Source organism: Bufo bufo, chromosome 7 (assembly GCF_905171765.1).
Source record: "Bufo bufo chromosome 7, aBufBuf1.1, whole genome shotgun sequence".
Taxonomy (NCBI): domain Eukaryota; kingdom Metazoa; phylum Chordata; class Amphibia; order Anura; family Bufonidae; genus Bufo; species Bufo bufo.
The window spans coordinates 24,090,767-24,116,387 of record NC_053395.1 but is presented as its reverse complement, the minus strand read 5'-3'; positions in this window follow the sequence as shown (position 1 = coordinate 24,116,387).

Here is a 25,621-nt window from a genome sequence, read left to right as displayed (position 1 = left end):
TGTTGTGAGTGGAGTCTGTAAAAGACAAAGTCATGGTTAAGAAAACATCAATTGTATTCTGAAATAACATGTTTTTTTATGATCTCTTTTTTGTTAGTCCACATTGCATGTACATAGTTATTAGTATAGGCGATTGCAAGGAATTTTGTAATATAGCTTATCAGTTAAAAATTCCTTGTTATGGATTTATCAGCACTTTCTTTTTACCCCTTTTCTCTTTTTTGTAAGCTTAGTCTCTAAAAGTTATAAAAATACTGTCATGTGAGACCAAGATGGGATGCCTGGTTACTGAAGTATCAGATAATATCATCCTATTGAAGTCTATGGAGAGGGAAAGGATTGAGGAAGCTGAGAGCACAACATATCACAACAGCTTAAAAGGAATCTGTCAGCTCTGAAACACTGCCCGAAGTAGAGTAAGTGGTGTATAGTGTCAATGATACTGAGTCCAGTAATGTACTTTTTATCTTTATAGTCAATTGCATTTCGACGTTGTGCTCTAACAAACTAGCAGTAAAATGAATTAAGAGGACTCCCATGTTCAAGCACTTAATGCAGTGGACTTATTAGCGTAGCTATAGGGGTCGCAGTTACGACTGGGCCCCAAAGCCAGGGGGGCTCCAAGAGGGTCCCCCTTGCCAGAAATGCACTGCTGATTACCGATTTTTCATTTTTATATTTTATGAGATGCAGTGCATTTTATAAAGCGAATACTAGTAAACGCTTCCATTATGGAAGTGCTCACTAGTCTGCAGGAGGCGGGGGATAGAAATGCTGCCACGCTGTACTCACTCCTCTTTGGTCTCCTCCATGCCGTGCTCAGGGCTCTGCGATCTGTGCAGTTCCTTCTCCTGCACGGGATGCCTCTCCTCTAGAGCTAGCAGCATGCCCCTCCCTCCAGCATCTCCTCTAGAGCTAGCAGCATGCCCCTCCCTCCAGCAGTGAGCAGAGGACTGGAGAGTGGGCGGAGCAACAAGCTGTTCACGGCAGAAACCGGCAGGACCTTTGGTGATGTCACAGTCACCTGATCAAAGTCCTTCAGTCAAGCAGGGCACAGAAGGAGAACTGAACGGGGTGTGTCATCTATGTGATGTGTGTATAGGGGTCATGGCTGGATAGTGTACTGGTTAAGGGCTCTGCCTTTGACATGGGGGACCAGGGTTCAAATCCTGGCTAGGTAGGGTCAGTACCAATTCAGTAGGAAGTCCTTGGGCAAGACTTCCTAACACTGCAGGGTGGCCCCTTGAGCGCGCCCTTAGTGGCTGCAGCTCTTGAGCGCTTTGAGTCCGACAGGAGAAAAGCGCTATACAAATGTTAGGATTATTATCTATATATAGTGCGGTGTGTATGTATATAGGGTGTCATCTATATAGTGCGGTGTGTATAGGGTGTCATCTATATAAGTACTGGGGAACATAATTACTAGTATGCACTCTGGGAAATAATGAATTCTATTGGGACTTTGGGGAGTACTATTACTGTGGGGGTACCCTGGCACAGTATCAGCTTAGCACAAGTATTTTTGGGGTACATTATGTTTACACTTTTAGTGTCAGGGGCACTATTTGATGGGTACAGTTGTGTGGTACTGGTATTTTCAGGGGGTCTGTTTCTGAAGTATAGTGTTGGGGGTGGCAGGTTGGGATGTTGAGAAGATGTGAAGATGATGGAAAAGTAGGAAACTGGTCTGAATAGAGAAGATGAGGAAAGAGAATGTCTACATCAGAAGAGATGTCACTGGAGCTAAGAGGTATGTGGCGCTGTATTACCCTATATGTTCTGTAGCGCTGTACAGTGCCTTGCAAAAGTATTTACCCACCTTTACTTTTTTCGTATTTTGTTACATTACAGCTTTAAGTTCAATATTTTGTTAATCTGAATTTTATGTGATGGATCAGATATTTTGTCCTATTTGTTGTTTGCTTCACAGTTGTGGGCATGTTCTGTAAATTAAATGATGCAAATCCTCAAACAATCCATGTTAATTCCAGGTTGTGAGGCACCAAAATACAAAAAAAGTCAAGGGGGGTGAATACTTTTGCAAAGCACTGTATGTATGTCCTTACCCCTTGCCATAAAGCATTGAGGGAAGGGGTGGGGGGGAAAGCTGAACTCTTGCACCAGGGCCCATGAGCTTTTAGCTACGCCCCTGAGTGGACTCAAGGAGGTCCTCTCAATAATGAATGAATAATAAATTATAGTATATCTTTTTTGGCAGGGACATCCACTCTTTTGGAAATTTTAAAGATGAGCAATAAAATATCAGTATGTGAACAATTAACAAAATGTGGCTTCTGTAAGAATTTGTGGCTTTTGTATGCTAGTAATACTAGTGTAAATTTCTTAATAAATTTGCCCTATAATATTGGATGTCTCTGTTCCTTTTTTTTTTATAATTTCTTTCTGGAGACAAATTTTCCTAGATACATTCAAACCTACACTTAACCATAAGCCTCTAAGTTTATATTTTGTTGCTATCCTGATATTGGATCCTACTGAAGACAGATATTGATCGTAGACCGTGAAATATCCATTTGACAAACAGAGGTGTCATAGTATGAAGGTCACATTTCTTGGGTAACTTCAACATATTTGTGCATTAACATACCTGCGTAGGCGTTGTCTCAGGCACTCCATCCCCTGCATTAAGCCCTAGTTTTTTTATCTCTGTTTGTGTATTTACTGACACCCAGGCTTGGATGACGGTGCTGTTGGATATTGTGTTGATGTCCAAAACGTTACTTCCTAGGAGATTCCTGATATCGTCTGTGCTTAATTTCTATTTGACAATGACATTGCAATACCATTATGAAATTGTATGAAACATTTTTATAATATACATTTTTAATCGAGGAACACTATAGGCTAATCCCCTTTATATTAGTCCTCTGTCCCTGCTTTGGACTGTGCATGGTGTGTTGAAGGGGTCATATGAGACTGGAAAGAGGTATCCTTTTTATCCTGAAATGCTAGTGCATGGTCTGTCTACCATTGCAAAATTTTAAAGAAAGAGGCTGATGAGCAATGTCAGACATAACATGTGAAAAAGATGGGCAGGTTTTCTTAAAAAAAAATCTTTGACATTTATCTTGAAGCTGTCCAGGATGGACCAGCTCACTGAAGGATCAGATTACACATCAGAACAAGTCTATGGAGAGGTGAGCAGGAGGAGTAGCGAGGAACTCAGAGACAGACACAGCATAAGATACTGCGTAGACAGTTTCTTGGATAATACAAATTGAATCAGCTCACCACCATCCACTATGTTGGTGCACAAACACAGAGCTGGCTCCCAGTTCATATATGGAAAATCGAATTCATTATTGTAACTAATCAGACAAATCATTGCCCCAACAAAGATTAGCCATGCACCACAACCCACAGAATCAAGAAAGAGCTATCAGTCTGTCAATCCTTTCTGTGTTTGGGATGGGTGAGATTTCCCTTGTTAGTTGGTGGAGTGTTTGTTACTTTTTTAGTTGGTGAATTTGTCTGGTTAATTCCGATAACAAATGAACCTCCTCAGTGCCATCTAGTTAAGAGACCCCCAGTAAAAAAACTATGATGATTTTTATCTGAATGCTGAACAAACGTCTGTTTTCCATAGACAGTTTCTGTCTAGGCTCAGGTGCTAAATTCACATTCATGCTGGTTAGCACCTATGTGTATTGTACTCCATTATCTTAGGGCTGCTTCTTAGTGAGACAGTTAGGAAGCAGACTCTCTACTTTCTGTGTGCAGTGGACGGGAGTTGGTCTCTATACACCAGATTTAAGAGAATTACTAACTAGAGACACAGACTACAGAGGGCAAAAATGCTAAAACCTGCAAGTAACAAATTATATACTGGACTCTGGCGCTTTCTATGGAATATATAATTGTGATTTTCTTGAAAATAAGTTCAGCTCTTAGAATGGTTTCCTATACTATCTGTAGTGATACATGTTCTTCATTCTATACATTTTCTTCAATACATTTACCTTAACTTCAGTTGGATTCAGTTCTGTAAATGTTGTGAGATCCATTTCCGGGAAACCTCTAGCAAAAAGGAGCAAATCTTCATATTCTGAACCCCCTAGAGGAAAAATTAGCGCAATAGATATTTTTAATGATATTTATTAATTTCTTGGAAAATTGCACGTAAATAACTAGAAGGTAGAAAAGCAAGACTTGGCTTGGAAAAGACCCTTAATGCTAATCAACATTTCTCTTCTACCACCATGACTGCTGCCACCTTGTGCTGTTGCCTAGAGTCAAATCATTTGCAAGTTTCAAAAGTACCATGGCTTACCTATCACTGGCATCATAATTTGGAAGTAAGCACCAGAAGAGTTCTCAAACGACAAGTAAGCTTCCTTCATCTTTCTGTAGAGAAGGTTCTTTTGGATTTGAGTACAAGTTGATATATCCAGGGGTTCGCTAGAAATTCTAAAATCAAAATAAATGATTTTACATGCATCTACTGTAATTCATCTAAAACATCTATCACATACCAGAAACTAGTTCTACTAGATTGTGTGTAAATGAATGTGATGTCAGAGTGATGCACTGCTTGCTAGTTATAGGGCCAGGTAGATATACAGTGCCTTGCAAAAGTATTCACCCCCCCCCCCCCTTGACTTTTTTCATATTTTGGTACATTACAGCCTTAAGTTCAATGTGGCCACCACCCTCCTCCTCTGATGTTACCACTGCCACCACTGTGGCTACAAGTGCCACTACTACCACCACTACAGCCTCTCACCTCCCCCTGAACTTCCTCCTCATGGAAGTACAAACGCTGACTGTTCTCACACAAGTCATCACATGGAGACTCTCCTAAATATCTTCCATAGCGTGTAGCAGAGTTTTGTTGCCAGCAATTGAGGCAATATGGACAATTACAATACATCAGGAAGTGCCTTATATTAACTTACTGTCTACATGATAAATGCCATTTTCTGAAGTGAGACAACTACTTAAATGGAACAGATACTTACCTGAGTTCATTAGAAGGAATTGTTTGGATTACGGTCTGATTTAGGCCACAGATATAAGGAGCCAAAACAGTCAGTGTGGTTCCATCAAAAGTTGCATTTGAAGAACTAAGATATTGTGTCACCAAGGCATTAATCTGTAAGCAACATGGCCATAGAATTAGAAGTTTGTAATATCATAATAGGGTGAGTCTACAGACTATAGTCTATATACATTACATTGTAAAATATCCATGTATATGATGAGTAGAGCTTATGTACAATGCATATACACCATAACCTTGTTTGTGCTTCATAAGTCTTACCTTCACATCATTGGTTTCCCAGGATGCATCTCCTAGAAGAGCGGCTAAAGTTTCCACTGATGTGATGTTCCACTGACTGATTTCCTCTGTGCTATACATCCTGGCAATGTTCCCTATCTGGACGAGATACTCCTCTGGTATAGTGGTAGGAAATATCTATGGAGGAAAAAAAAACATGTCAAGTGATGTCAATTTGTATGAACCCAATGGCCCAGTTTTACTGGATAGAAATTTCACTTCCACCTCTAGCATTTCAACAAAATTATAAAATTCTAGACGCTTGCAGCTACTGCTAGGGAGGAGTTTTGAGTTTACTGAAGACTGTATGGGGCCTCTATAAGCCTTATTTAATGAGCTCCCCTCTAGTGCTAGTTGCAGGTAGGCAGACATTTAGAAGTTGTGGATTTGGAGCATTATATCAAGCTAATTCATTCCTGGAGGTTTCTGTGTGTGGCAAGGAGTGGAAAGCTTTCTACTAAATACAAAAATGATGTATATTTTCAAGAAACTTACCGTATCCAGTTTACTTTTAAGCACTTTGAGTTGATCATCATCGAAGGCCAGGCTTCCTAGAATTTCCAAGTTATCTTTTAACGTTACGTTACTGAGACAGTCGTCCAGTTGTGTGGCAGTGTAGGTGACAACGATGTACTCCTTCTGCTTGGCAATCATATCTGTAGTAAGCTCTTCACAATCAGCTGTTCAGAGATACAATATATGAGAAGTTTCACCTTTATGTTCATGTCTAGAGTAGACCACAAAATGCTTTATTGTACTGTTGACATTTTTGTTTCTTGTTCTGGAAAATTATTGACAACATTGTATGTGCAGAGTGTGCTACCACAGTCCAGTCATGACATTAGCCCATTCCACTCCTTTGTATGAGAGAAGGACAATATAACCTTCTGATTGGTTCCATTTTCCTTGTAGTTCAATTGTAGTTATGTAGGAAAATAGAATATTAAATGGACCAGAGTCAATTCATCTTTATTGGCCCCAGAGCAGATGCAGGGAACGCTGCAGGTTCACTCTTGCACAACCAATAAGGAACATTTGTAAGCATTAAAAATGATTTAATATATATATTTTTGTTTACAGTAGATGAAATGTAAGAGGCATGCATTGTTCAAAACCAGTGCTGGAAAGTCAACATGGCAGACCAGACAGGAGCCTTGTGGTTGTAGGTTGTCCAGCACAAAGCCAAGGAATATATAGACATAGACTTAATAACAATCATTAGTAAATACAAACACAAAGTAAAACTCTGCTGCCTTGTATATTACAGTTGAAAGGGACCCCCTCAGCTGAATTTTACATTAGCCATCTTTACAAGGCATCTTCAATTTTCCCTGTTCAAACTGATCTAACAAATCCAATTGTGCTGGGTTATGGGCCCCAAAAAAGTTTGCATAATTATAATTATTTGCATAAGTTATTGCACCACTTGACTTTGATTGCCTTTTAACCTTTCAGGTCTCCTATGCAAAACTAATGTAGACAGGACAGAGGACACTGATATTGGGGATGTACCTTTTCATAATTTGATTCTATATTTTCTTGTAAAAGTTGTTGAAAGTCTAACAGAAAAATTTCCAGTACTTCTTGTACCAGCCACACAAACTTATAGCTTTTTTATAGAGTTTGTTTATAGAAAAAGCTGTTAATCAGATCCCATATCTGTATTTCGCATAGTTTTAATGAAGTTATGTTTTAAATCTTACGTGCTGCGCGAGTGACAATTCTTTTTGAGACCTTCAGTTGACTCATTACTGTAGTGAAGAGCGTCTGATACTGAGTCTTAATGACCGTGAGAAATCCTGGGAAGAATTGCCTCCTTACAGTCTGTAATGTAAAAACAGTGTTCATCATGGTCAAAGATTATCATAGACATTGTGGGAAATTTGGCATTAAAATGTTAACACTATAGTGCCACGCTGGTACTTTTCATTGCATAGCCTAAAAAACAAAAGGGGAGTGCAGCAGAAGGCTTACAATCCCTATCTAAATTAGTTAAAAACAATACCAGTTGCCACTACTCTACTTCCCAGTACAATAACATATTACGGAACGTATGTAGTATGTACAATGCGCCAAATACCATGTCTGTTTCATAAGGGAAAAGTCACAGACATCTGTATTCCAGGGAAAGGACTCTGTAATCACTGCATAGCTTGTGGAGTTGCTCTGGCCAGTAGCGTACTTCACCTGCTTCCACCAGTCCTCAAAAGGTAACAGTGATATCACAGTGACGTACCCACATGGACTTCAGTGGTGTCACTCTTAGCTTAGTTTGACTGGTGAAGGCAGGTGAAGTATGCCACTGTTTGGAGCCTCTCCATGAGCGCCACAGTGATTAAAGAATCCTTTCCCGTGGTTGGTCGCTTCCCTATACAACTGAAATCAGCACACAATGGCTAATCGCCTAATTGAAGAGCACCACACACTCCCACTTCTAATATGATATGGTATTGAACTTCCATCAAATGATGCATGATTGTGCAGTTTATGCATATTAGGGGTTGAGCAGTGCTCTTTGACCTCAGTTTTGTGTGTACCATCTATATACTGGAGATGCTGATTTACTTGAAATACTTGGTGGTATCTGGGGAATTGTACATAAGTTCCATACTATATTATTGGGTTGGGAATTAGTGCAGTGGCAATTACTGGTATTTTTAGCTGGTGTTTGATATTAGGGTTACCTTGTCAATTAGTTTAAGATTGGTGCCGTCAATAGTGCAGGAGAGTGTTCCAATTTGTGTCATGGTCAAGACTGTCCAAGTAGAAGGAGCTCTGAAGAATAGAAATACATTTTCATGTCAGATAACTCAGTTGACTTTATCTCATTACCTTTTGATCAGTATCTAAGCTGGTAGATACCTCTTCCTATAGTAACCACATACAAACACAACATCGTGGTCCCCTTTTAAATATATAAATATAAATATATGTGTTGAGACATGGAGATCTCCAAGGGATAAGCTGAAGGGCCATGGCACTCATAAGAGCACAAAGGCCTTTCTTTATAGTATTCATTGGGGTGCCAGCTCACAGAACTCTAAGAATAAAAATGCACGGCTATGATTGCACATACGTACCCGTATACGGCCTTTAGCTTCTGTAAAATGCCTGACTTCTGGGAATCAGTGTAAGAAGAGCAGGATTTAAGTGCTTGTAATATATAGGTATCTGAATTAATAATTTCTTGGGCCGTCAGGTCACAGACAAGGTTTCCTAACTTCTGTATGGTATCCTTAGCAATGTTGCCCGCACTCCCGATATTCTGCAGTAGAGAGTGGAACCAGTATTAATCAATCTTATTTATGTCTAGTGGGGTTTCTTGAAGTGCTTTTTTTTTTTTTAAAGCCGCTAACATTAACAGCCCCATCATAAAAGTGAAGACCTTACCAGACAGGTTCTTGCACTGTTCAGTAGAGATACTCTCCTGGCAGATCCCGGGGCCAACAGGTTAATATTGGCCTTTCCTACAAGTGTGAAATAAACTTCACATTCTGATGGTTTGGTGTAGGATCTAAAAAGGAAATAAACACTGGATTAATTTTAGGTGATATTTGATATTTTCCTGTATATAGATTGCTTGCCGACCTAACCTTCAAAAAGGAGTCAACTGTGTAGGTTCAGCCACTGGCCTTTGAAATGTATTGGAGTTGCAAAAAATCTCTAACTGTTCCCATTTTTATGTATTTCATTTATATAGCGCTGACATATTCCGCAGTGCTTTACAGACATTCACATCAAGCTCACAATCTAAGTTCCCTGTCATTATATCTTTGGAGTGTGGGGGGAAACCCACGCAAACAAGGGGAGAACATACAAACTCCATACAGATGTTGTCCTTAGTCAGATTTGAACCTTAGGACCACAGTGCTGCAAGGCACCAGTGATAACTGAGCCACCGTGCTGCCCACCGCTGAGCCACCATTGGTCTAGAATGAGCATCCCCCTTCACTGTGTCCACTTGATAAAGTTAATTGTAAAATATGTACCCTATGTACAGAAGAACGTTACTGGGATAGCTGGTGAAATCTGCAGGCGCTCCATTCATTGTGAGTCTCCTGGCCAAGCAGTTCAACTACAAGGAAACCAGATAGATATTATACATCTACCATGATGTCATCTTCTCTGCATTGAGAACGTTGTACAATCATTGTCCCAGATTACTTACCTGGCTGCTCTGTAAGCTCACTGCTTTACCAGTCATAGATTTAATGAGACTGATAAACTGAATGTCATTTATCTTTTGTACAGCACCGCATGTGAAACCTTGCAGGATGTTAGATGATAATCTAGAAGAGAAATAAAGTGATCAACATAGGCCAAGAGGGTCTGAACATCTTTTTTTATTATCCCTTGAAATAGAGAAAGGGAGCATAACCCTCATGGTGACAGCTCAGGGGCCTGTTTGCTAAAGTTGCCATGTTGGATATGTTGCAACAGCTGGATAGCTATATATAAGGTTAGTGGTTTGTTCTACTCAAGTAGTATATACACATAAGGGGACAGAACAGAGATCACTCCCATCATCTACTTATTCCCATATGTGTGATGAGGGGACATCCTCTGCGTCTGGAGGAAAGAACGTTTCTACACAATCATAGAAGAGGATTCTTTACGGTAAGGGCAGTGAGACTATGGAGCAATCTGCCTGAGGAGGTGGTGATGGTGAGTTCACTAAAAGAGTCCAAGAGGAGCCTGGATGTATTTCTGGAGGGTAATAATATCACAGGTTATAGTTATTAGATTTCTGGAGAGGGGTCGTTGATTCAGGGAGTTATTTTGAATGACAAAAATTGGCTTCTACTTCACAGTTTTTTTGTTTGCCTTCCTCTGGATGAACCTGCAGGATAACAGGCCGAACTGGACGGACAGAGGGCTTTTTTAGCCCTACAAACTATGTTACTATACACTGTGCTTCCATCCCAACAAATATCACTATGATCATATTTCTCTTATTGGTTATGGACATTTTCATTTGCATCTTCCATTGCAGCACTTTTATCTACCAAAGCTGATAAAATAAATAGAAGCCACCGCTTTTCAGCTTCAACCCCTACCCACTCAGCTTATATCATCATGGCAAGCTGTGTCCCTGGCTTTTGTAGGGGAAATGATCAACAATTATGTAATAGATGGGCTAGTTGGGTGTGCAGGAGATAGAGCTGCTCATAGACATCCATAGGTTCTAACAGGGATTACTGCATAAGAAAGTTCTTTACATTCTTCAAGTAGATTTACATATTCAAATTTACAGCTAATATGCCAAGTCACTTACATTGAGTAGTTTGTAACTTGGATAAGCACTGTCTGGAAAAGTATTTTAGCCTGAAGAAAAAAAATTATTTCACATTAAAATGATGTCTTTGTATTAACCATTGTGAAGGACAACAGAGAGACATGGCAGCTGATGCAGCAGTAGAAGGTTAACCTACCTGACTAGGCATCCATTTCATTTGATTTATTTCATTGATTTTAAGGGTGGGTGTTAATAGGTTTGATGCAGGGATCGCACTGGCTAGGTTGGCAGGTACAGACTGGAAGATACTCACAGTTGAACTGGACTGAATGACCTGTGCAAGACATAGAAAGATGACTTATCTCTAGGCTGTGACAAGAAAAAATGGTTGTGGTCTGCCAAAAACCAACTGGTTTGCAATGACTTTCCCATCAGTTGTAAGAGAAAAGGACAGCTTGTTTTTTGAGGAATAAGATCTTTGCGAAGACTCATAGAAAATAAGGAAAGACCCAGTTTGAGAAGACAAACTCCTCTCAAATGGTTTACACAGCAGTCAATGAGCTGCATGTATCATAAGTTCATCATGGTGGTAGCTTCCTCTAAGGGCCACGTGCTCTTACATTCAGTTTGGAAATGACAACTAAATTTGGATAAGGTGAATTTGTCCAACAGAAGTGTGATGACAGTGGAACTTGAACATTGATGTACATAGGCTCTCTGAACCAATATTGTGCATTGGAATGGAAGCACTTACCTTCTGGACAAATCTTTGTTTTAGTGCAACAGGAGCTTGCTCTACATAGGTGCTAAATGTTGGGTTAGCAGCCAGGTTTAGGATGTCTCTGGAAGTCAAGCTGTTAATTTCAGATGATGGTAATCCAATAATTAGACTGCCGAACTTCACCAAATTCTCTGCAGTGATCTGCAGTTATAATATAGAAATCACTTTTTAGTCCAGACCTGCACAACATATCTTTCCTTTACCTAATGTCTACAAACATCTTACCGGATAATGACTTTGAATCATTTTGTTAACTATGACAGACGCCTGAGAGACTCTCCACCCGCTAATATTAGACAGGATGCTGATGCTACCCAGTAAGACGCTGCCGCTTGTCTTCTGCAATATGGTGGATGTTGGTAGCCCAACAGCTAGAGAACCAAGTGATGTAAGGACCTGCGATGTGATCTCTGGTACAGAAGATATGAGACCAGACAATGCCTGCAAGGGGCAAAATATATCTGGTTAGTGAATAAAAGTTAAAAAGGACGCAAATAAGCCTGGAGTCCAGCACCAGTGTCCCTTTAGAGCAGTATGGTGTGGGACAATGAATATACTGTATTCAGTATGTCCAATGCACTTACTTCTGTATCCACACTAGAGTTGCTGATGGAATTGCATATCTTCAGGAGATTCAATATTGCTATAGCTTGGTCACCAGCGATCTGTCCGATATTTAGATAAGCAATTGCATAGCAAAGAATATTTGAAGGAATGCTGCAAAGAATTAAAAGATTTTTTATTTATTATGGCAATTTAGATGGAGAACTATGAACATTGAGAATATTACATTTTTGGTCTGTCCTGATGCATGATGAGGGTTATATTTGGATACCAAAAGCGAAAACTTATTGTTTCAAAGTTGATTGACTACTGAACTAATATACACAAAATAGACAAACATGGAGAGAAAAGAAAGGCAAGAGACTAGGGAAGAACCTATAGATGTATGCATGCTTTGTGACTTATCACATAGCCACCAAAATGACTGAATACAGTTTCTACGTCTAGTGATCTAGTAGCACCTTGAAATTTTCTATTACAGTAACAAGCAGCTGCTTCTTTACGTGATCTTGAAAGAAGGGCTGGATTATCATTGGAGCTCCAAGCTCTACTCTCACACTGGCTCAGGGGGCCCCCAGATTGGACTCAGTCCCTGTTGCTTTTCCGACTCTTCCACTGGATCTATCCCTTTATATCTTACCATTTTGCACTTGGTAGAAACTTGTATTAAAGGGTTACACTGACTTTGCAATTGATCTTTGTACTATGTATGGATCTTGCCCTGTCTTCATGCTATAACTGTGGTTCCAGTGCTATATTTACAGTATCTTATGAGATTGGTTTGAGTGATGGATTCGTTATGAGATTGGTTCTGGTGCAGTATTTATGTTATGAGTTTGGTTCTGTTATTGTATTTATATCATGAGCTTTGTTCTGATAGTATATTTATTTTATGAGATTGGATCTAGTACTGTATTGATGGTATAAGCTTTGTTCTGGTATCGCATTTCTGTTATTATTTTGGCTCTGTATTCATATTAACATCTTGTCTCTGGTACTACAGTATACTTGTCTTTTGAGCGTGGTACTGGTACTGTATTTGTGGTATGTGTAGGTTCTGGTGCTGTATCTATATTTTGAGTTTGGTTCTGGTACTACAGTATATTTATTTTATGAGCTTGGTCACGGTGCTTTATTTATATACTAAGCTTGGTTCTAGTACTGCATTCATGTTATGAGCTTGGCTCTGGTTCTGGATTTATGTTATAAGTTTGGCTCTGAGTCTATATTTATGTAATGTACTGTGCTTGGTTCCATTGTTGTACTGTTATGCAGTAGTGTTGGAATGGTACTGTAAACTTATACTTAGTGGGTGTAAAAAAAGAAAAAGAAAATCCTGAGAGCATTCCTGTGCACGGTGTACATCTCTTCCCCACGGTGCACTGTTAATGGGGTGTCCTCGACTATGACTATGCACACATGCGTCTATAGATGTTGTTACAACTATAGTACGATACATGTTGTTCCGAAAATTCCTCCTAGTATACTCATAGACAGTGTATGAGTCTTGCTAAATGTCCCTGAATATGTGGTTGAGGGCTCCCAATAAATTAACTCCATACTCTTGGAACGCTCGCTTGAAGGATTTTTAAAGGAAAAGATACATACTTTTCCACTGGAAAGTCTGGATTTTCCGCTGTCAGTAACTGTGCATAGTACTCTTTTAGGCCTTCCTTAAGATTTAGTGTTTTAACCAAAGCCAACGTTTTGTTGTCCACTGAAAACTGTTGTAACTGTTGAAGAGAGAATAAAAGAGCGAGTCAATGCACCTTCAATAACACATTATACACCAAGTAACTTCAAAAGATAGAATGTGATACAGTAATACTGGAGATAACTATGTTGTCAGGGATTTTTACTCAGGATAGTAAGTCAATATCAGATCGGCGGGGGTCTGACACTAGGAACCCCCGCGACTAGCTGTATAAGGAGACTGTGTGCGCGGTGCGCTCGTGCCATCTCCCTTCTCTTTTCCTGTTACTCGCTGCTGTCTATGGCTAAGACCATAGACAGCAGCAGACAGGAAGAGAGAAGGGAGATGGCACATGCACACTGCACTTGCCTTATCCTCATACAGTTGATCGGCGGGGTGCTGGGTGTCGGACACCCAGTGATCTGATATTGATGACCTACCCTGAGGATAGGTCATCAATAATAAAAGCCCGGACAACTCCTTTAATGGGGGGAAATCCCTTCATTGAGGATGCTAATCTATTAATCGGTGTGCAGAGCATCTCACTCTGGAGGACCCAGCAGTTACAATGGAGAGCCCATTGAATTTACTGGACACTGTCTAATTCTTCATTTCGCCTGTGATTCTCTAGCAGAAGGTAATGGATCTCCAAGTGCCCAAACAGAGGAATACCCTGTAGCTTTTTGTTGGGAAACACATCTAATAAAAGTAAATTGTCATTTTGCCTCTGATCCCACATCTGGCACCTCAAGAAACATTATGAGTGAATTAATTACCCAAATAAATTTCCCCCAAAACCAGGCATTGATTGAGCCATTGTAAAGTTAGCTTGTTGGTGGATCTCACTGAAGAAATATTTAAACAAAGGTCTAATATTTATTAGCCTTCAACCATACATACCAGTGTTTCATCGCTGCTGAAGGACCTAAGGTCATCAGCGCTACAGAAGGTCAGATAAACTTGTAGGTTGTCAGCTATCCATGAATTGTTGCTGTCTAGATAGCATCTTGGTTTGGAATCTACGAAATAAGCAAGCAGTTAGTGAATTAGGGAGATTTTGAGCTAAAATTAGCAAAAATTAGCACAATTTTATTGGTGGAAAAATTGTTTATTGTAGATAGTGCTTGCTCAATGCGTAAACCGTAGTTAAAGGCAATCCTATCTAAATACAAGATCTTAGTCATGGAAATGGCACTCACTCTGCAATTTCAGAGCTACACTTTGGAGGAGTCATATGTAACGCTGTACTAAATGAAAATGTGACAACTGCAATTTGAGCTCAAAGTTCTTCAAATGTGAAAGAAAAGGCCCTCTTCATTAGGGGAAGTTTGGAAGGAGTACCTTCCGACACTGTGTCATGATAAACTGTAAAATATAGGAGATACTGCAGCACTCGGTGTCTTCAATGCAATTCCTGATTTATTCACCAAAAATGCGACGTTACGACTACAATAAATCTTTTTTTTCCCGACTCATAGTAGTCGAAACGTCGCTTTTTGGGGAATAAATCAGGAATTGCATTGAAGACACCGAGTGCTGCAGTATTTCCCATATGCTTTTTGACTAACACTGTAAGCACCGCCACTTTATGGACTGTCCAGTCTGGACCCAGCAGTAGTGCTGTTTTAAATTTGGATAGTAAACTCTAAAATATATGAATTAAAGGGAATATGTCACCTCTAGCAATCCCTATTAAGTACATTAATATAGGTGTAGAAAACCTGCTGCTTACAGTACCTCAAATCAGAAACTTGTATGTCGAAACTCACCCCCATTCCCCCACTATGTGCCCACAAACCGGGTGTGTAATGCATAGAAAAAACTTCTGGAATCTTCTCCATTATGTGTACATGCACAGGAGTTCTCTCAATATATTGCAGGGCTAGTCTACAGGTACACAGCAGGGCATTAGGGGGAGGGGTGCATCGACATACAAATTACTGATCCAAGGTCAGTGGCAGGCATTCTATACATATATTACTGTGTTTATTAGGACTTGCAAAAGAGGACAGATCCCCTTTAAAGGCTTAACATCAATTCCAGCACCCCATGCAAACAGCAAATTTTGACAGAGAAAGAATTCTCGGGCTACACATAAACAGAGTCTTCTTGAGTGGTGTTCTGTTCTGCCTCATGCAGGGGTCCCAAAAAGTGAGGGACTCTCCTTTGAAATTCATGTACTATAAAAGAAACAGAAGCTGTTTTTGCTGCAGAAGCAACTGCCACATGCAGGACGCCGGTGAGGACATCCGCATCATTTCTGTACACCATGACCATCCAACGTGGAACAGATAAGTTTAAACTATTGGTGACTCAGTGCTTCTGACCTGTCGCTGCTAAGCGCCTGGGGCACACCTCCTTGAACAGTAGGAATCACTCTATGGCATAATCTGACCAGAGTATCTGTCTCAATGTTGGGGAGGATACCAATTGATGTTTTGTGCATTGAACAAAAAGGTGCGTTCGGGCTGAGTAGATAGTACTGGCTCGGACTGTAACTGTACTCTGCTTTTCTTGACATATTATATTTGCAATTAGATATCTTGTGGTCATAAGGAAAGTGGCTCTGGGCTGATCCTATCATTTCACCCTGGATGGCAACCTATATGTGTCGATTGGAGACACAATTTTTTTTTTGACCGGCTATATTGAGGTCATATCTGTATAACATACTTTAGTCCCCTGAGGAGTTGGTAGTGGCCAAGGAAACGCGTCGGGACATCTTTAATCATCGTCAAAAGGGATATAACCAGGTCCCTTGTATATTGGGCGATATTAGTGTTACATCATCAAGCCTTGAATTCAGGCAGGAACACTACATAGCCTAATTTTACCATATGTTTGCTAGTTGGACCACCAGTGATACCAGGAGTGTTCGGACCTGTTCACACCTGCTAGACGAAGCTGGGCAGTCTAAAAACAGGAAGGGTAACTCTAGGGCTTGTAAGCTAGAGTGGGGACGGAAACAGACTTAGGGACACCTAGGGCTTGAGACCCAGCACTGTGTCCTTCTGTCTGTTTTTCCTCTTAAACACTTAACACACTTATGCAGCTTTTAGTTGTATTCAATGCAACTTTTTAAAAGCTTTTTGGGCCTATTATTTTATATGCAAACATTAAACGTTAAGTTTTATCATAAGCTACCCACAGTGGCGTACATACCAGGGTCGCAGGGGTCGCAGTTGTGACCGGGCCCGGCACTCCAGGGGGCCCGGCCGCCTGTGGACCCCCCCCAGGCCGCTAGCAGGGCCCCCGCTGTACTGACATGTAATGGAGCGCTCTGATGGGGCCCGGCATGAAGTACAGTGGCAATTTCGGGACCCATCAGAGCGCTTCATGCCTCCATTACATGTATAATATGGGGGTGGGGGGGCCGGAGGGTCAAGGAAGAGGGGGGGGGGGAAGCGCACTCACTCACACCCGGCCAGGCAGTTCCGTTTCCATAGTGAAGCAGGGAAACCTCTCTGCTCCCTGCTTCACTGATCTTCAGAGCTCAGGAGCTCCCCCTGCTGGCCCCAGATCGCGCTGCTTGCTGTGGGAGGATAGCTGAAAGCCCGGCAATCTGCCTCCTCTCATCAGGGAAGAAGGTAAGTATGTGTATATTTTTTTTTTCTAACGCTGCAGACTGGGGGCAGGGGGGGGGTTTGATGGGCACAACTAGAGTGAGGGAGCACAAAAGTTGGCATCTCTACTGAGGGGCACCTAATCTGCCATAACTAATTTGAGGGGGGCACCTAATCTGCCATAACTAATTTGAGGGGGCACCTAATGTGGCATAACTACTGTGAGGGGGGCACATATAAAGGCATAACTATGAGGGGGCACATATGAAGGCATAACTACTGTGACGGGGCATGTAATCTGGCATAACCAATGTGAGGGGGAGGGGCACATATGTGGGCATATCTAATGTGAGGGGCACATAATCTGGCATAACCACTCTGAGGGGACACATATCTGGGCATATTTACTTTGAGGGGGCACATAACCGGGCATAAATACTGTGAAGGGGCACATAATCTGGAATTACTACTGTGAGGGGACACATAATCTGGCATAACCACTCTGAGGGGGCACATATCTTGGCATATCTACTTTGAGGGGACACATAACTGGGCATAAATACTGTGAAGGGGCACATAATCTGCCATAACTACTGTGAGGGGCACATAATCTGGCGTTACTAGGTGAGGGGCACATAGTCTGGCATTACTACTGTGAGGGGACACATAATCTGGCATTACTACTGTGAGGGGACACATAATCTGGCATAACCACTTTGAGGGGGCACATATTCGGGCATAACTACTGTAAGACACATATTTGGCATAACTACTATGAGGGGGCACATATCTGGGCATAATTACTGTGACAGGAACAAAGGTGGAGATAACTACTGTGAGGGGCCACAAGGTGGGCATTAGTACTGTGTGTCCTAGATTACCCTGCTATACATTGGCATGGCTCAGTCTTACAGGCCAGCACAGCGCCCCCTGCTGGTGATTTCACAGGGGCAGTCACCATCCCTTCTTTATGTGATTATTCTTTTTTTCTCACCACAGGGACCTTGTTCTGGATCCAGCGGACATCACGCCGACGCCAGCAACACCCTGGATGATGTAGGACCAGATTTTATTAGGACTGGGTGAGTGTAGCCATGCATTGGGCTTAGGGCTCTTTAACACGAGCGGATCCCGTGCGGGTAATCCACTGCGTGAAAGACAGCCAAGCCCCGTTCCGGACAGCAGAGACACGGAGCATTAACATGATTGATAATGCTCTGTGCCTCTCTGTGATCTTTTTACTACAAAATCACAGAGACATAAAGTTGTCACCGTGATTTTGTAGTAAAAAGATCACAGTCAATCATGTTATTGCTCCGTGTCTCTGCTGTCCAGAATGGGGCTTGGCACTCAGTCACGCAGTGGATTACCCGCACGGAAAGAGCCCTTAGTAAGAAAATCTGCCGGTTCTTTATAAAAATGTTTGCACTGTGGCCCATTACACTATAGTTACAACACTAGGAGGGGAGGTAGTGGGGGGGGCTTGGAGGCAGGTTGGGGGGGGGGGGGCGACGGGGAGGGGGCCCTATAGATCAGTTTCGCACCGGGGCCACATGGATTGTGTGTACGCCACTGGCTAACCACTATATGTGAATTGTGATTAAAGGGTTTAGCTCATAATTGATATCAATAGTCTGACCATCTGTACGTGGTTGTGTTCAACTACAGAAGCTCATTAAACCACATATGCAAAAAGCAGATATAGTTATATAGGAAACCCCTGGCTCTGTCAAGCAAAGTCAGAGGGAGCAGCAGTTGCAGAGAGAGCAGAGCTTCTAGGTGCAATGACAAAGCTCTATTGCTCCTAGAGGCTCATTTGCATATAATAAAACATTATTTTTCTCAGTAAGGAAGGCACATATGAACATGGGACCAACACAGAAGCCTTCAGCTGCCAAGTGCACACGTAATAGGTCAGCCAGTGTCATAGGTATAAAACTGCTGACAGATGCCCTTTAATAGCATTAAGAAAACCACGTATTACTATTTTGTCATGAAACTCAAACATATTCTATGTGAGTAACATTAAATATCAAATACTGAGCTTCTTACCTCCAATGGATACTTTTTTAGTCAAGTATATCGTAATAAAATAATTATAGATATCAATTTTTTTAGCATCATTCAGTGTGTTGAAAGCAAGGCTGAATCCATTTACTCTGTCACAAATGAAATATTGAAATAATTATATTGGATTTTCATCATAAATAATAAAGGTATATTCAAAGTTTTGCTTAGGCCTTGGCTACTCTACGACTTTTTGTGGTGTCACTGATATAAACTATTCAGTAACAACTGTAGTCCACAAGATTTCATTTTGTAGTTCAATAGTTAAAATCAATCAGTCACGCTACAAAAAGTTGAAGTGCAGCCAAAGCCATAATCGCTTTTCAAAGACAAAAACAGTACATATCATAAAATATCTTTGTATATACTCAGCACATACATGGCTTGATAGGAATCACAGGAAATGGTTGTTGGTAGGAGTTCAAGAAGTGTTTGATTAAAATATTCAATCAAGAGAGTCAACTGGATCTGGAACAAAACCCGCCATTCTTCAGTTGTATAAGTAGAGAAATTGGACTGAATTTGCTGAAGCTGCACAGCCAAAAGAGTTTCCTTTACTGAGTCAACCTCATACTGAGAAAGATTTGCCTACGGAAGAAATAGGGGTTTAAATAAATGTTCATGAAAACATATTCAAGATATAATAGAATTCCATTAGAAGTGCTTAGAGTGTTTGTAAATTTATTCTTGGAGCTTTGAATGTGGTAATCGTCTTTAAGTTCATAGATGTCAAGTTTAGGGTCAGAGTTGCTTACCTTTTGTGCTGAAGATGTGAGAGCAGTCAAAAAGGTTTTGATACTGTTTAGTTCCACCTTGCTTAGATATGAAATAAGTTGGGTTTCATTGTAAAGAACATCTGTTTTAGTCACAAGGTCAGCTGCAACATCTGGTGGGAGAGCATTCTGGAAAAGACATAGTCATGGTCATGTACCAGGCAATAGTATTGTGAAATTAGAAAGCCTTATAATTCTAGTTTTATAAATAACAGCATCCCTATAATCTTCTTTGGCGACATAGTTAAACATGATATTTGATAGTGGACTATGAAAGAATGTGAAAGGGGTTGTCCACTTTCTGGTTATTGTTGACCAATGTGTTTGTAAGATCATCATATGGCACTTAGTGATATAACCTTTGTTAAAGTTCTGCACCATTTTCTATATTTTATAAGTTATGCCTCTTTGTTTACAAAGTCTATCGTGCTGTCCTCACAAAGGTCCTGTCCATAAGATGGCCACTGATGGAGGGTCATCTGACCAGACAAATCACCTCCATAAGATGCCTTCTCCATTCAAATACACTTCACCTGCCTGGCATCTGTACTTGTTCTTTTGGGAGTTTAGAGTAGGTACAGTGTATGTGAATGTAGGAGACATCACATGTAGGTGATTTGCCTGGTCACATGACCCCCAATCAACGGCCATCTTACGGACACAAACTCTGGATGGACAGCACAAAAGGCTTTGTAAACAAAAGGCCGAACCTTACAAAACATAGAAAATTGTGCAAACTTTTAACAAAGTCTATATTAGTAAGTGCCATATACATGTCTTAAAAACGTATTGGTGAACCGTAGCAAGAAAGTGACCAAACCCGTTAAGATTTTTTGGCCTTGAAGAAGTTCTTTGAAAGGAAATATTTTGGAAAGCACAGGTTTGAATTCTTTTTGTTGTGTCTCATAATATTTGCGGAGCTAAATTTACCCATATGTGATGGAAACCTACACAAAAACCAGTACCCTCTATATTAAATTTCTATTGCCATCCGGACTTTAGAAACTACCGAAAGCTGTTATCGATGGAAGACCGGAAAGTTCCTTTTTGATAAATTAGAGTTAGCAAATATAGAAGTGCATTTTGCTGGATGTTTTTAACATTTTTTGTCACTCACTTACCCCAGTAAGGTTTTTATTGAACGTGATCAAGTCTGTTGTTGTGGTATACTTGATAAAATAGCCAAAATTTATTTGACTCCAGGTCTGATAGTCAACAGCATTGCATGGAATATCTGTAACTGAAGAAAGGTGAGAAAAAGTGCCTTTTTAGAAGGTGAAAGGATATGGTATATCAAAAAATAAATTTTTCCTTTTTTTTTTTTTTAAACAAACATATATCTGTTTTATCATATTTTTACTAGCTCATCAAAAGTCTTACCTCTGGAATTTAACTGTTCAGTCATATATCTCTTGATAAAGAACTTGTAGATATCTCCTCCGGTGTTATCATCCAGCGTTTCAGAAGCAAGGCTAAACCCACTTACTCTGTGTCACAAATAAAATATTGAAATGGTATATCAGGATTCATCATGATATTGGTGTCTTGAAAGTTGTGTTTATCTTGTTAAAAATAGTAAGAAATTTTATATGTCCTATAATGACTAGATATAGATGCTTAATACTTACATGACTTGATAGGAATCACAAGAAATGGTTGTTGGTAGGAGTTCAAGAAGTGTTTGATTAAAATATTCAATCAAGAGAGTCAACTGGATCTGGAACAAAACCCGCCATTCTTCAGTTGTATAAGTAGAGAAATTGGACTGAATTTGCTGAAGCTGCACAGCCAAAAGAGTTTCCTTTACTGTGTCAACCTCATACTGAGAAAGATTTGCCTACGGAAGAAATAGGGGTTTAAATAAATGTTCATATAAACATATTCAAGATATAATAGAATTCAATTAGAAGTGCTTAGAGTGTTTGTAAATGTATTCTTGGAGCTTTGAATGTGGTAATCGTCTTTAAGTTCATAGATGTCAAGTTTAGGGTCAGAGTTGCTTACCTTTTGTGCTGAAGATGTTAGAGCAGTCAAAAAGGTTTTGATACTGTTTAGTTCCACCTTGCTTAGATATGAAATAAGTTGGGTTTCATTGTAAAGAACATCTGTTTTAGTCACAAGGTCAGCTGCAACATCTGGTGGGAGAGCATTCTGGAAAAGACATAGTCATGGTCATGTACCAGGCAATAGTATTGTGAAATTAGAAAGCCTTATAATTCTAGTTTTATAAATAACAGCATCCCTATAATCTTCTTTGGCGACATAGTTAAACATGATATTTGATAGTGGACTATGAAAGAATGTGAAAGGGGTTGTCCACTTTCTGGTTATTGTTGACCAATGTGTTTGTAAGATCATCATATGGCACTTAGTGATATAACCTTTGTTAAAGTGCTGCACCATTTTCTATATTTTATAAGTTATGCCTCTTTGTTTACAAAGTCTATCGTGCTGTCCTCACAAAGGTCCTGTCCATAAGATGGCCACTGATGGAGGGTCATCTGACCAGACAAATCACCTCCATAAGATGCCTTCTCCATTCAAATACACTTCACCTGCCTGGCATCTGTACTTGTTCTTTTGGGAGTTTAGAGTAGGTACAGTGTATGTGAATGTAGGAGACATCACATGTAGGTGATTTGCCTGGTCACATGACCCCCAATCAACGGCCATCTTACGGACACAAACTCTGGATGGACAGCACAAAAGGCTTTGTAAACAAAGGGGCGAACCTTACAAAACATAGAAAATTGTGCAAACTTTTAACAAAGTCTATATTAGTAAGTGCCATATACATGTCTTAAAAACGTATTGGTGAACCGTAGCAAGAAAGTGACCAAACCCGTTAAGATTTTTTGGCCTTGAAGAAGTTCTTTGAAAGGAAATATTTTGGAAAGCACAGGGTTGAATTCTTTTTGTTGTGTCTCATAATATTTGCGGAGCTAAATTTACCCATATGTGATGGAAACCTACACAAAAACCAGTACCCTCTATATTAAATTTCTATTGCCATCCGGACTTTAGAAACTACCGAAAGCTGTTATCGATGGAAGACCGGAAAGTTCCTTTTTGATAAATTAGAGTTAGCAAATATAGAAGTGCATTTTGCTGGATGTTTTTAACATTTTTTGTCACTCACTTACCTCAGTAAGGTTTTTATTGAACGTGATCAAGTCTGTTGTTGTGGTATACTTGATAAAATAGCCAAAATTTATTTGACTCCAGGTCTGATAGTCAACAGCATTGCATGGAATATCTGTAACTGAAGAAAGGTGAGAAAAAGTGCCTTTTTAGAAGGTGAAAGGATATGGTATATCAAAAAAAAATAATTTCCTTTTTTTTTTTTTTTAAACAAACATATATCTGTTTTATCATATTTTTAATAGCTCATCAAAAGTCTTACCTCTGGAATTTAACTGTTCAGTCATATATCTCTTAATAAAGAACTTGTAGATATCTCCTCCGGTGTTATCATCCAGCGTTTCAGAAGCAAGGCTAAACCCACTTACTCTGTGTCACAAATAAAATATTGAAATGGTATATCAGGATTCATCATGATATTGGTGTCTTGAAAGTTGTGTTTATCTTGTTAAAAATAGTAAGAAATTTTATATGTCCTATAATGACTAGATATATATGCTCAATACTTACATGACTTGATAGGAATCACAGGAAATGGTTGTTGGTAGGAGTTCAAGAAGTGTTTGATTAAAATATTCAATCAAGAGAGTCAACTGGATCTGGAACAAAACCCGCCATTCTTCAGTTGTATAAGTAGAGAAATTGGACTGAATTTGCTGAAGCTGCACAGCCAAAAGAGTTTCCTTTACTGTGTCAACCTCATACTGAGAAAGATTTGCCTACGGAAGAAATAGGGGTTCAAATAAATGTTCATATAAACATATTCAAGATATAATAGAATTCAATTAGAAGTGCTTAGAGTGTTTGTAAATGTATTCTTGGAGCTTTGAATGTGGTAATCGTCTTTAAGTTCATAGATGTCAAGTTTAGGGTCAGAGTTGCTTACCTTTTGTGCTGAAGATGTTAGAGCAGTCAAAAAGGTTTTGATACTGTTTAGTTCCACCTTGCTTAGATATGAAATAAGTTGGGTTTCATTGTAAAGAACATCTGTTTTAGTCACAAGGTCAGCTGCAACATCTGGTGGGAGAGCATTCTGGAAAAGACATAGTCATGGTCATGTACCAGGCAATAGTATTGTGAAATTAGAAAGCCTTATAATTCTAGTTTTATAAATAACAGCATCCCTATAATCTTCTTTGGCGACATAGTTAAACATGATATTTGATAGTGGACTATGAAAGAATGTGAAAGGGGTTGTCCACTTTCTGGTTATTGTTGACCAATGTGTTTGTAAGATCATCATATGGCACTTAGTGATATAACCTTTGTTAAAGTTCTGCACCATTTTCTATATTTTATAAGTTATGCCTCTTTGTTTACAAAGTCTATCGTGCTGTCCTCACAAAGGTCCTGTCCATAAGATGGCCACTGATGGAGGGTCATCTGACCAGACAAATCACCTCCATAAGATGCCTTCTCCATTCAAATACACTTCACCTGCCTGGCATCTGTACTTGTTCTTTTGGGAGTTTAGAGTAGGTACAGTGTATGTGAATGTAGGAGACATCACATGTAGGTGATTTGCCTGGTCACATGACCCCCAATCAACGGCCATCTTACGGACACAAACTCTGGATGGACAGCACAAAAGGCTTTGTAAACAAAAGGGCGAACCTTACAAAACATAGAAAATTGTGCAAACTTTTAACAAAGTCTATATTAGTAAGTGCCATATACATGTCTTAAAAACGTATTGGTGAACCGTAGCAAGAAAGTGACCAAACCCGTTAAGATTTTTTGGCCTTGAAGAAGTTCTTTGAAAGGAAATATTTTGGAAAGCACAGGGTTGAATTCTTTTTGTTGTGTCTCATAATATTTGCGGAGCTAAATTTACCCATATGTGATGGAAACCTACACAAAAACCAGTACCCTCTATATTAAATTTCTATTGCCATCCGGACTTTAGAAACTACCGAAAGCTGTTATCGATGGAAGACCGGAAAGTTCCTTTTTGATAAATTAGAGTTAGCAAATATAGAAGTGCATTTTGCTGGATGTTTTTAACATTTTTTGTCACTCACTTACCCCAGTAAGGTTTTTATTGAACGTGATCAAGTCTGTTGTTGTGGTATACTTGATAAAATAGCCAAAATTTATTTGACTCCAGGTCTGATAGTCAACAGCATTGCATGGAATATCTGTAACTGAAGAAAGGTGAGAAAAAGTGCCTTTTTAGAAGGTGAAAGGATATGGTATATCAAAAAATAAATTTTTCCTTTTTTTTTTTTTAAACAAACATATATCTGTTTTATCATATTTTTACTAGCTCATCAAAAGTCTTACCTCTGGAATTTAACTGTTCAGTCATATATCTCTTAATAAAGAACTTGTAGATATCTCCTCCGGTGTTATCATCCAGCGTTTCAGAAGCAAGGCTAAACCCACTTACTCTGTGTCACAAATAAAATATTGAAATGGTATATCAGGATTCATCATGATATTGGTGTCTTGAAAGTTGTGTTTATCTTGTTAAAAATAGTAAGAAATTTTATATGTCCTATAAT